This window comes from Mesoplodon bidens, assembly GCF_964165515.1.
Source record: "Mesoplodon bidens genome assembly, contig: HAP1_SCAFFOLD_191, whole genome shotgun sequence".
In the NCBI taxonomy this organism is placed as follows: domain Eukaryota; kingdom Metazoa; phylum Chordata; class Mammalia; order Artiodactyla; family Ziphiidae; genus Mesoplodon; species Mesoplodon bidens.
The window spans coordinates 20,045-30,066 of NW_027672060.1; positions in this window are offsets into that span (position 1 = coordinate 20,045).

The following is a 10,022-nucleotide window of genomic DNA, read 5'->3' on the forward strand; positions in this document are numbered from 1 at the left end:
GAGGATCCCTTCCTGGGCGACTTCACAACCCTCAGGGATCTTGGGCCTCCGGGCATCTCTCCCTTAACGCCGAGTGAAAAGCAGCACACTGCTTTCTTCGTTGGAGAGCTAAGTGTCTGAGCTTTCTAAAGTCCACCCAAACACGGGTCCAGCAGGTCTTTTAAGTGTACGGCCAGGGGCTCACAGCACTGCACCAGGGCCACAGTGAGAAAACACGCTCCTCAGTGTTTGTCTTGGGAAGCCTCACTGGCCGTCTCTCTAAGCCACGCAGGCCGTTGACTTTCGAAGCAACCTGAGAAAGGCGCGGTTTGCGCCTGAAACACCCAGAGCCCTTTTATAAGGTGTACGGGCGTCGGAGCCTAAAGCAAGTCATCGGGGACGTCACGCCACTCGCCGCAGGCAGAACGGCTCTGCTACGAAGGTTCAACGGGGAAGGACAGGGTGCCGCTTCCGACACTTTGACTGTGGCAGAAACGACACGTACTAGGCACACTGCAACTTTGATATTGGTGACCTAGTGAGAAAAGCACTATTTTCCCCCCTGGAGAGCAGAAGGCCTGTGGTGTCAAATTTCCCTGAGACAGTGCTGTTCTCTGTCTGCTCTTCACAGCTAGAGTGCCTTCACGGAGAGCAGAGTGTCCTTGGAGAAACAGAGAGTGTCCTGTGCATTCCAGGCGGCACCCCAGATCACCCACTGCAAAAGGGAAATGTACACCTCTCTCCACGGATCAAAGGATCGATCGGATGGCCCATTCACACATCGAGGCGTTCAGCGGTTTTTGCACGGCCTTCTGGAGAAGTACTGCTGGATCTCTAGTATGCTTTTCCTATGGCACCCACGTCCTCACTGCGTCCCAGGGAACAACACTGTGTAGAGGATCACCCTTCTTGGCTGACTGAGCAGCACCATGCTACCTCAGGCCTCCGGATCACCTCTTTGAAAGCAGAGTGAAAGGCAACCCTCTGCTTTTTCTCCAGAGAGCTCGATGGCCAAAACATTCAACGGACTCTCTGAACACAGCACTAACTGCTCTTTTGTAGGTGACATGTCAGGGGATCTCAGGGCAGAGCGTGAGCTGCAAGGAAAACACACTTCCCTAAGTGTCCGTTCCGGGTGCACTTACTTGGCGGATCTCTCTCTATGCCACGCACAAACTAGAGAGGCCCTGCAGTTTTCCAAATGTAGATAGATTCGCCTGAACACTACTACGCTTCGAGAAGCTGCGAGGACACGTCGCAACCTCCCCAAAGCTTTACGTCCCATAGACCAGCCACACGTTGCACATCACAACTTCCTCGGGTTCCAACTTCATCCAGGAAGGGGCCAGAGTGCCCCCTTCTGTCTGTTTTGGCTCGCTGGAAACTGATCGTACTCAGGCAGTTTGGAACGTTCAGTTTGGCCATGTATGTGCATGGCAGCACGTCCCAGCTGTAAGGAGGACCGCTGCAGCCTCACGCCGCCTGAAATAGAGTGCTGCTGCCAGTCTCACGTCCTGGAATGTCCTATGTAGGAAAAGGGCGTTTCCCTGAGGGCAATACGGTGCTCCCAGTTCCCTGCAAGAGGCATGGGAAAGGCGCCAATGCCTAAAGGGAAAACGACACTGCCTGCCAGGCTCATAGTAAGGTCCATGTATTGCATTTGGAAGATTGGGCATACATCATTGGCCAGGAAAACCTAGTCCACGGAGTGCCTTCCCGTTAGTGAGCTTCTCGCAACTCTGGGATTACTGCGTCCTCCGCACCTCCCATGAAAGAACACTGAGACCTGAGGATCCCTTCCTGGGCGACTTCACAACCCTCAGGGATCTTGGGCCTCCGTGCATCTCTCCCTTAACGCCGAGTGAAAAGCAGCACACTGCTTTCTTCGTTGGAGAGCTAAGTGTCTGAGCTTTCTAAAGTCCACCCAAACACGGGTCCAGCAGGTCTTTTAAGTGTACGGCCAGGGGCTCACAGCACTGCACCAGGGCCACAGTGAGAAAACACGCTCCTCAGTGTTTGTCTTGGGAAGCCTCACTGGCCGTCTCTCTAAGCCACGCAGGCCGTTGACTTTCGAAGCAACCTGAGAAAGGCGCGGTTTGCGCCTGAAACACCCAGAGCCCTTTTATAAGGTGTACGGGCGTCGGAGCCTAAAGCAAGTCAGAGGGGACGTCACGCCACTCGCCGCAGGCAGAACGGCCCTGCTATGAAGGTTCAACGGGGAAGCACAGGGTGCCGCTTCCGACCCTTTGACTGTGGCGGAAACGACACGTACTAGGCACACTGCAACTTTGGTATTGGTGACCTAGTGAGAAAAGCACTATTTTCCCCCCTGGAGAGCAGAAGGCCTGTGGTGTCAAATTTCCCTGAGACAGTGCTGTTCTCTGTCTGCTCTTCACAGCAAGAGTGCCTTCACGGAGAGCAGAGTGTCCTTGGAGAAACAGAGAGTGTCCTGTGCATTCCAGGCGGCACCCCAGATCACCCACTGCAAAAGGGAAATCTACACCTCTCTCCACGGTTCAAAGGATCGATCGGATGGCCCATTCACACATCGAGGCGTTCAGCGGTTTTTGCATGGCCTTCTGGAGAAGTACTGCTGGATCTCTAGTATGCTTTTCCTATGGCACCCACGTCCTCACTGCGTCCCAGGGAACAACACTGTGTAGAGGATCACGTTCTTGGCTGACTGAGCAGCACCATGCTACCTCAGGCCTCCGGATCACCTCTTTGAATGCAGAGTGAAAGGCAACCCTCTGCTTTTTCTCCAGAGAGCTCGATGGCCAAAACATTCAACGGACTCTCTGAACACAGCACTAACTGCTCTTTTGTAGGTGACATGTCAGGGGATCTCAGGGCAGAGCGTGAGCTGCAAGGAAAACACACTTCCCTAAGTGTCCGTTCCGGGTGCACTTACTTGGCGGATCTCTCTCTATGCCACGCACAAACTAGAGAGGCCCTGCACTTTTCCAAATGTAGATAGATTCGCCTGAACACTACTACGCTTCGAGAAGCTGCGAGGACACGTCGCAACCTCCCCAAAGCTTTACGTCCCATAGACCAGCCACACGTTGCACATCAGAAATTCCTCGGGTTCGAACTTCATCCGGGAAGTGGCCAGAGTGCCCCCTTCTGTCTGTTTTGGCTCGCTGGAAACTGATCGTACTCGGGCAGTTTGGAACGTTCAGTTTGGCCATGTATGTGCATGGCAGCACGTCCCAGCTGTAAGGAGGACCACTGCAGCCTCCACGCCGCCTGAAATAGAGTGCTGCTGCCAGTCTCACGTCCTGGAATGTCTTATGTAGGAAAAGGGCGTTTCCCTGAGGGCAATACGGTGCTCCCAGTTCCCTGCAAGAGGCATGGGAAAGGCGCCAATGCCTAAAGGGAAAACGACACTGCCTGCCAGGCTCATAGTAAGGTCCATGTATTGCATTTGGAAGATTGGGCATACATCATTGGCCAGGAAAACCTAGTCCACGGAGTGCCTTCCCGTTAGTGAGCTTCTCGCAACTCTGGGATTACTGCGTCCTCCGCACCTCCCATGAAAGAACACTGAGACCTGAGGATCCCTTCCTGGGCGACTTCACAACCCTCAGGGATCTTGGGCCTCCGGGCATCTCTCCCTTCACGAGGAGTGAAAAGCAGCACACTGCTTTCTTCGTTGGAGAGCTAAGTGTCTGAGCTTTCTAAAGTCCACCCAAACACGGGTCCAGCAGGTCTTTTAAGTGTACGGCCAGGGGCTCACAGCACTGCACCAGGGCCACAGTGAGAAAACACGCTCCTCAGTGTTTGTCTTGGGAAGCCTCACTGGCCGTCTCTCTAAGCCAAGCAGGCCGTTGACTTTCGAAGCAACCTGAGAAAGGCGCGGTTTGCGCCTGAAACACCCAGAGCCCTTTTATAAGGTGTACGGGCGTCGGAGCCTAAAGCAAGTCAGCGGGGACGTCACGCCACTCGCCGCAGGCAGAACGGCTCTGCTACGAAGGTTCAACGGGGAAGGACAGGGTGCCGCTTCCGACCCTTTGACTGTGGCAGAAACGACACGTACTAGGCACACTGCAACTTTGATATTGGTGACCTAGTGAGAAAAGCACTATTTTCCCCCCTGGAGAGCAGAAGGCCTGTGGTTTCAAATTTCCCTGAGACAGTGCTGTTCTCTGTCTGCTCTTCACAGCTAGAGTGCCTTCACGGAGAGCAGAGTGTCCTTGGAGAAACAGAGAGTGTCCTGTGCATTCCAGGCGGCACCCCAGATCACCCACTGCAAAAGGGAAATGTACACCTCTCTCCACGGTTCAAAGGATCCATCGGATGGCCCATTCACACATCGAGGCGTTCAGCGGTTTTTCCACGGCCTTCTGGAGAAGTACTGCTGGATCTCTAGTATGCTTTTCCTATGGCACCCACGTCCTCACTGCGTCCCAGGGAACAACACTGTGTAGAGGATCACCCTTCTTGGCTGACTGAGCAGCACCATGCTACCTCAGGCCTCCGGATCACCTCTTTGAAAGCAGAGTGAAAGGCAACCCTCTGCTTTTTCTCCAGAGAGCTCGATGGCCAAAACATTCAACGGACTCTCTGAACACAGCACTAACTGCTCTTTTGTAGGTGACATGTCAGGGGATCTCAGGGCAGAGCGTGAGCTGCAAGGAAAACACACTTCCCTAAGTGTCCGTTCCGGGTGCACTTACTTGGCGGATCTCTCTCTATGCCACGCACAAACTAGAGAGGCCCTGCAGTTTTCCAAATGTAGATAGATTCGCCTGAACACTACTACGCTTCGAGAAGCTGCGAGGACACGTCGCAACCTCCCCAAAGCTTTACGTCCCATAGACCAGCCACACGTTGCACATCACAACTTCCTCGGGTTCCAACTTCATCCGGGAAGGGGCCAGAGTGCCCCCTTCTGTCTGTTTTGACTCGCTGGAAACTGATCGTACTCGGGCAGTTTGGAACGTTCAGTTTGGCCATGTATGTGCATGGCAGCACGTCCCAGCTGTAAGGAGGACCGCTGCAGCCTCCATGCCGCCTGAAATAGAGTGCTGCTGCCAGTCTCACGTCCTGGAATGTCCTATGTAGGAAAAGGGCGTTTCCCTGAGGGCAATACGGTGCTCCCAGTTCCCTGCAAGAGGCATGGGAAAGGCGCCAATGCCTAAAGGGAAAACGACACTGCCTGCCAGGCTCATACTAAGGTCCATGTATTGCATTTGGAAGATTGGGCATACATCATTGGCCAGGAAAACCTAGTCCACGGAGTGCCTTCCCGTTAGTGAGCTTCTCGCAACTCTGGGATTACTGCGTCCTCCGCACCTCCCATGAAAGAACACTGAGACCTGAGGATCCCTTCCTGGGCGACTTCACAACCCTCAGGGATCTTGGGCCTCCGGGCATCTCTCCCTTAACGCCGAGTGAAAAGCAGCACACTGCTTTCTTCGTTGGAGAGCTAAGTGTCTGAGCTTTCTAAAGTCCACCCAAACACGGGTCCAGCAGGTCTTTTAAGTGTACGGCCAGGGGCTCACAGCACTGCACCAGGGCCACAGTGAGAAAACACGCTCCTCAGTGTTTGTCTTGGGAAGCCTCACTGGCCGTCTCTCTAAGCCACGCAGGCCGTTGACTTTCGAAGCAACCTGAGAAAGGCGCGGTTTGCGCCTGAAACACCCAGAGCCCTTTTATAAGGTGTACGGGCGTCGGAGCCTAAAGCAAGTCAGAGGGGACGTCACGCCACTCGCCGCAGGCAGAACGGCTCTGCTACGAAGGTTCAACGGGGAAGGACAGGGTGCCGCTTCCGACCCTTTGACTGTGGCAGAAACGACACGTACTAGGCACACTGCAACTTTGATATTGGTGACCTAGTGAGAAAAGCACTATTTTCCCCCCTGGAGAGCAGAAGGCCTGTGGTGTCAAATTTCCCTGAGACAGTGCTGTTCTCTGTCTGCTCTTCACAGCAAGAGTGCCTTCACGGAGAGCAGAGTGTCCTTGGAGAAACAGAGAGTGTCCTGTGCATTCCAGGCGGCACCCCAGATCACCCACTGCAAAAGGGAAATCTACACCTCTCTCCACGGTTCAAAGGATCGATCGGATGGCCCATTCACACATCGAGGCGTTCAGCGGTTTTTGCATGGCCTTCTGGAGAAGTACTGCTGGATCTCTAGTATGCTTTTCCTATGGCACCCACGTCCTCACTGCGTCCCAGGGAACAACACTGTGTAGAGGATCACGTTCTTGGCTGACTGAGCAGCACCATGCTACCTCAGGCCTCCGGATCACCTCTTTGAAAGCAGAGTGAAAGGCAACCCTCTGCTTTTTCTCCAGAGAGCTCGATGGCCAAAACATTCAACGGACTCTCTGAACACAGCACTAACTGCTCTTTTGTAGGTGACATGTCAGGGGATCTCAGGGCAGAGCGTGAGCTGCAAGGAAAACACACTTCCCTAAGTGTCCGTTCCGGGTGCACTTACTTGGCGGATCTCTCTCTATGCCACGCACAAACTAGAGAGGCCCTGCAGTTTTCCAAATGTAGATAGATTCGCCTGAACACTACTACGCTTCGAGAAGCTGCGAGGACACGTCGCAACCTCCCCAAAGCTTTACGTCCCATAGACCAGCCACACGTTGCACATCACAACTTCCTCGGGTTCCAACTTCATCCAGGAAGGGGCCAGAGTGCCCCCTTCTGTCTGTTTTGGCTCGCTGGAAACTGATCGTACTCAGGCAGTTTGGAACGTTCAGTTTGGCCATGTATGTGCATGGCAGCACGTCCCAGCTGTAAGGAGGACCACTGCAGCCTCCACGCCGCCTGAAATAGAGTGCTGCTGCCAGTCTCACGTCCTGGAATGTCTTATGTAGGAAAAGGGCGTTTCCCTGAGGGCAATACGGTGCTCCCAGTTCCCTGCAAGAGGCATGGGAAAGGCGCCAATGCCTAAAGGGAAAACGACACTGCCTGCCAGGCTCATAGTAAGGTCCATGTATTGCATTTGGAAGATTGGGCATACATCATTGGCCAGGAAAACCTAGTCCACGGAGTGCCTTCCCGTTAGTGAGCTTCTCGCAACTCTGGGATTACTGCGTCCTCCGCACCTCCCATGAAAGAACACTGAGACCTGAGGATCCCTTCCTGGGCGACTTCACAACCCTCAGGGATCTTGGGCCTCCGGGCATCTCTCCCTTCACGAGGAGTGAAAAGCAGCACACTGCTTTCTTCGTTGGAGAGCTAAGTGTCTGAGCTTTCTAAAGTCCACCCAAACACGGGTCCAGCAGGTCTTTTAAGTGTACGGCCAGGGGCTCACAGCACTGCACCAGGGCCACAGTGAGAAAACACGCTCCTCAGTGTTTGTCTTGGGAAGCCTCACTGGCCGTCTCTCTAAGCCAAGCAGGCCGTTGACTTTCGAAGCAACCTGAGAAAGGTGCGGTTTGCGCCTGAAACACCCAGAGCCCTTTTATAAGGTGTACGGGCGTCGGAGCCTAAAGCAAGTCAGCGGGGACGTCACGCCACTCGCCGCAGGCAGAACGGCTCTGCTACGAAGGTTCAACGGGGAAGGACAGGGTGCCGCTTCCGACCCTTTGACTGTGGCAGAAACGACACGTACTAGGCACACTGCAACTTTGATATTGGTGACCTAGTGAGAAAAGCACTATTTTCCCCCCTGGAGAGCAGAAGGCCTGTGGTTTCAAATTTCCCTGAGACAGTGCTGTTCTCTGTCTGCTCTTCACAGCTAGAGTGCCTTCACGGAGAGCAGAGTGTCCTTGGAGAAACAGAGAGTGTCCTGTGCATTCCAGGCGGCACCCCAGATCACCCACTGCAAAAGCGAAATGTACACCTCTCTCCACGGTTCAAAGGATCCATCGGATGGCCCATTCACACATCGAGGCGTTCAGCGGTTTTTCCACGGCCTTCTGGAGAAGTACTGCTGGATCTCTAGTATGCTTTTCCTATGGCACCCACGTCCTCACTGCGTCCCAGGGAACAACACTGTGTAGAGGATCACCCTTCTTGGCTGACTGAGCAGCACCATGCTACCTCAGGCCTCCGGATCACCTCTTTGAAAGCAGAGTGAAAGGCAACCCTCTGCTTTTTCTCCAGAGAGCTCGATGGCCAAAACATTCAACGGACTCTCTGAACACAGCACTAACTGCTCTTTTGTAGGTGACATGTCAGGGGATCTCAGGGCAGAGCGTGAGCTGCAAGGAAAACACACTTCCCTAAGTGTCCGTTCCGGGTGCACTTACTTGGCGGATCTCTCTCTATGCCACGCACAAACTAGAGAGGCCCTGCAGTTTTCCAAATGTAGATAGATTCGCCTGAACACTACTACGCTTCGAGAAGCTGCGAGGACACGTCGCAACCTCCCCAAAGCTTTACGTCCCATAGACCAGCCACACGTTGCACATCACAACTTCCTCGGGTTCCAACTTCATCCGGGAAGGGGCCAGAGTGCCCCCTTCTGTCTGTTTTGACTCGCTGGAAACTGATCGTACTCGGGCAGTTTGGAACGTTCAGTTTGGCCATGTATGTGCATGGCAGCACGTCCCAGCTGTAAGGAGGACCGCTGCAGCCTCCATGCCGCCTGAAATAGAGTGCTGCTGCCAGTCTCACGTCCTGGAATGTCCTATGTAGGAAAAGGGCGTTTCCCTGAGGGCAATACGGTGCTCCCAGTTCCCTGCAAGAGGCATGGGAAAGGCGCCAATGCCTAAAGGGAAAACGACACTGCCTGCCAGGCTCATAGTAAGGTCCATGTATTGCATTTGGAAGATTGGGCATACATCATTGGCCAGGAAAACCTAGTCCACGGAGTGCCTTCCCGTTAGTGAGCTTCTCGCAACTCTGGGATTACTGCGTCCTCCGCACCTCCCATGAAAGAACACTGAGACCTGAGGATCCCTTCCTGGGCGACTTCACAACCCTCAGGGATCTTGGGCCTCCGTGCATCTCTCCCTTAACGCCGAGTGAAAAGCAGCACACTGCTTTCTTCGTTGGAGAGCTAAGTGTCTGAGCTTTCTAAAGTCCACCCAAACACGGGTCCAGCAGGTCTTTTAAGGGTACGGCCAGGGGCTCACAGCACTGCACCAGGGCCACAGTGAGAAAACACGCTCCTCAGTGTTTGTCTTGGGAAGCCTCACTGGCCGTCTCTCTAAGCCACGCAGGCCGTTGACTTTCGAAGCAACCTGAGAAAGGCGCGGTTTGCGCCTGAAACACCCAGAGCCCTTTTATAAGGTGTACGGGCGTCGGAGCCTAAAGCAAGTCAGAGGGGACGTCACGCCACTCGCCGCAGGCAGAACGGCCCTGCTACGAAGGTTCAACGGGGAAGGACAGGGTGCCGCTTCCGACCCTTTGCCTGTGGCGGAAACGACACGTACTAGGCACACTGCAACTTTGATATTGGTGACCTAGTGAGAAAAGCACTATTTTCCCCCCTGGAGAGCAGAAGGCCTGTGGTGTCAAATTTCCCTGAGACAGTGCTGTTCTCTGTCTGCTCTTCACAGCAAGAGTGCCTTCACGGAGAGCAGAGTGTCCTTGGAGAAACAGAGAGTGTCCTGTGCATTCCAGGCGGCACCCCAGATCACCCACTGCAAAAGGGAAATCTACACCTCTCTCCACGGTTCAAAGGATCGATCGGATGGCCCATTCACACATCGAGGCGTTCAGCGGTTTTTGCATGGCCTTCTGGAGAAGTACTGCTGGATCTCTAGTATGCTTTTCCTATGGCACCCACGTCCTCACTGCGTCCCAGGGAACAACACTGTGTAGAGGATCACGTTCTTGGCTGACTGAGCAGCACCATGCTACCTCAGGCCTCCGGATCACCTCTTTGAATGCAGAGTGAAAGGCAACCCTCTGCTTTTTCTCCAGAGAGCTCGATGGCCAAAACATTCAACGGACTCTCTGAACACAGCACTAACTGCTCTTTTGTAGGTGACATGTCAGGGGATCTCAGGGCAGAGCGTGAGCTGCAAGGAAAACACACTTCCCTAAGTGTCCGTTCCGGGTGCACTTACTTGGCGGATCTCTCTCTATGCCACGCACAAACTAGAGAGGCCCTGCACTTTTCCAAATGTAG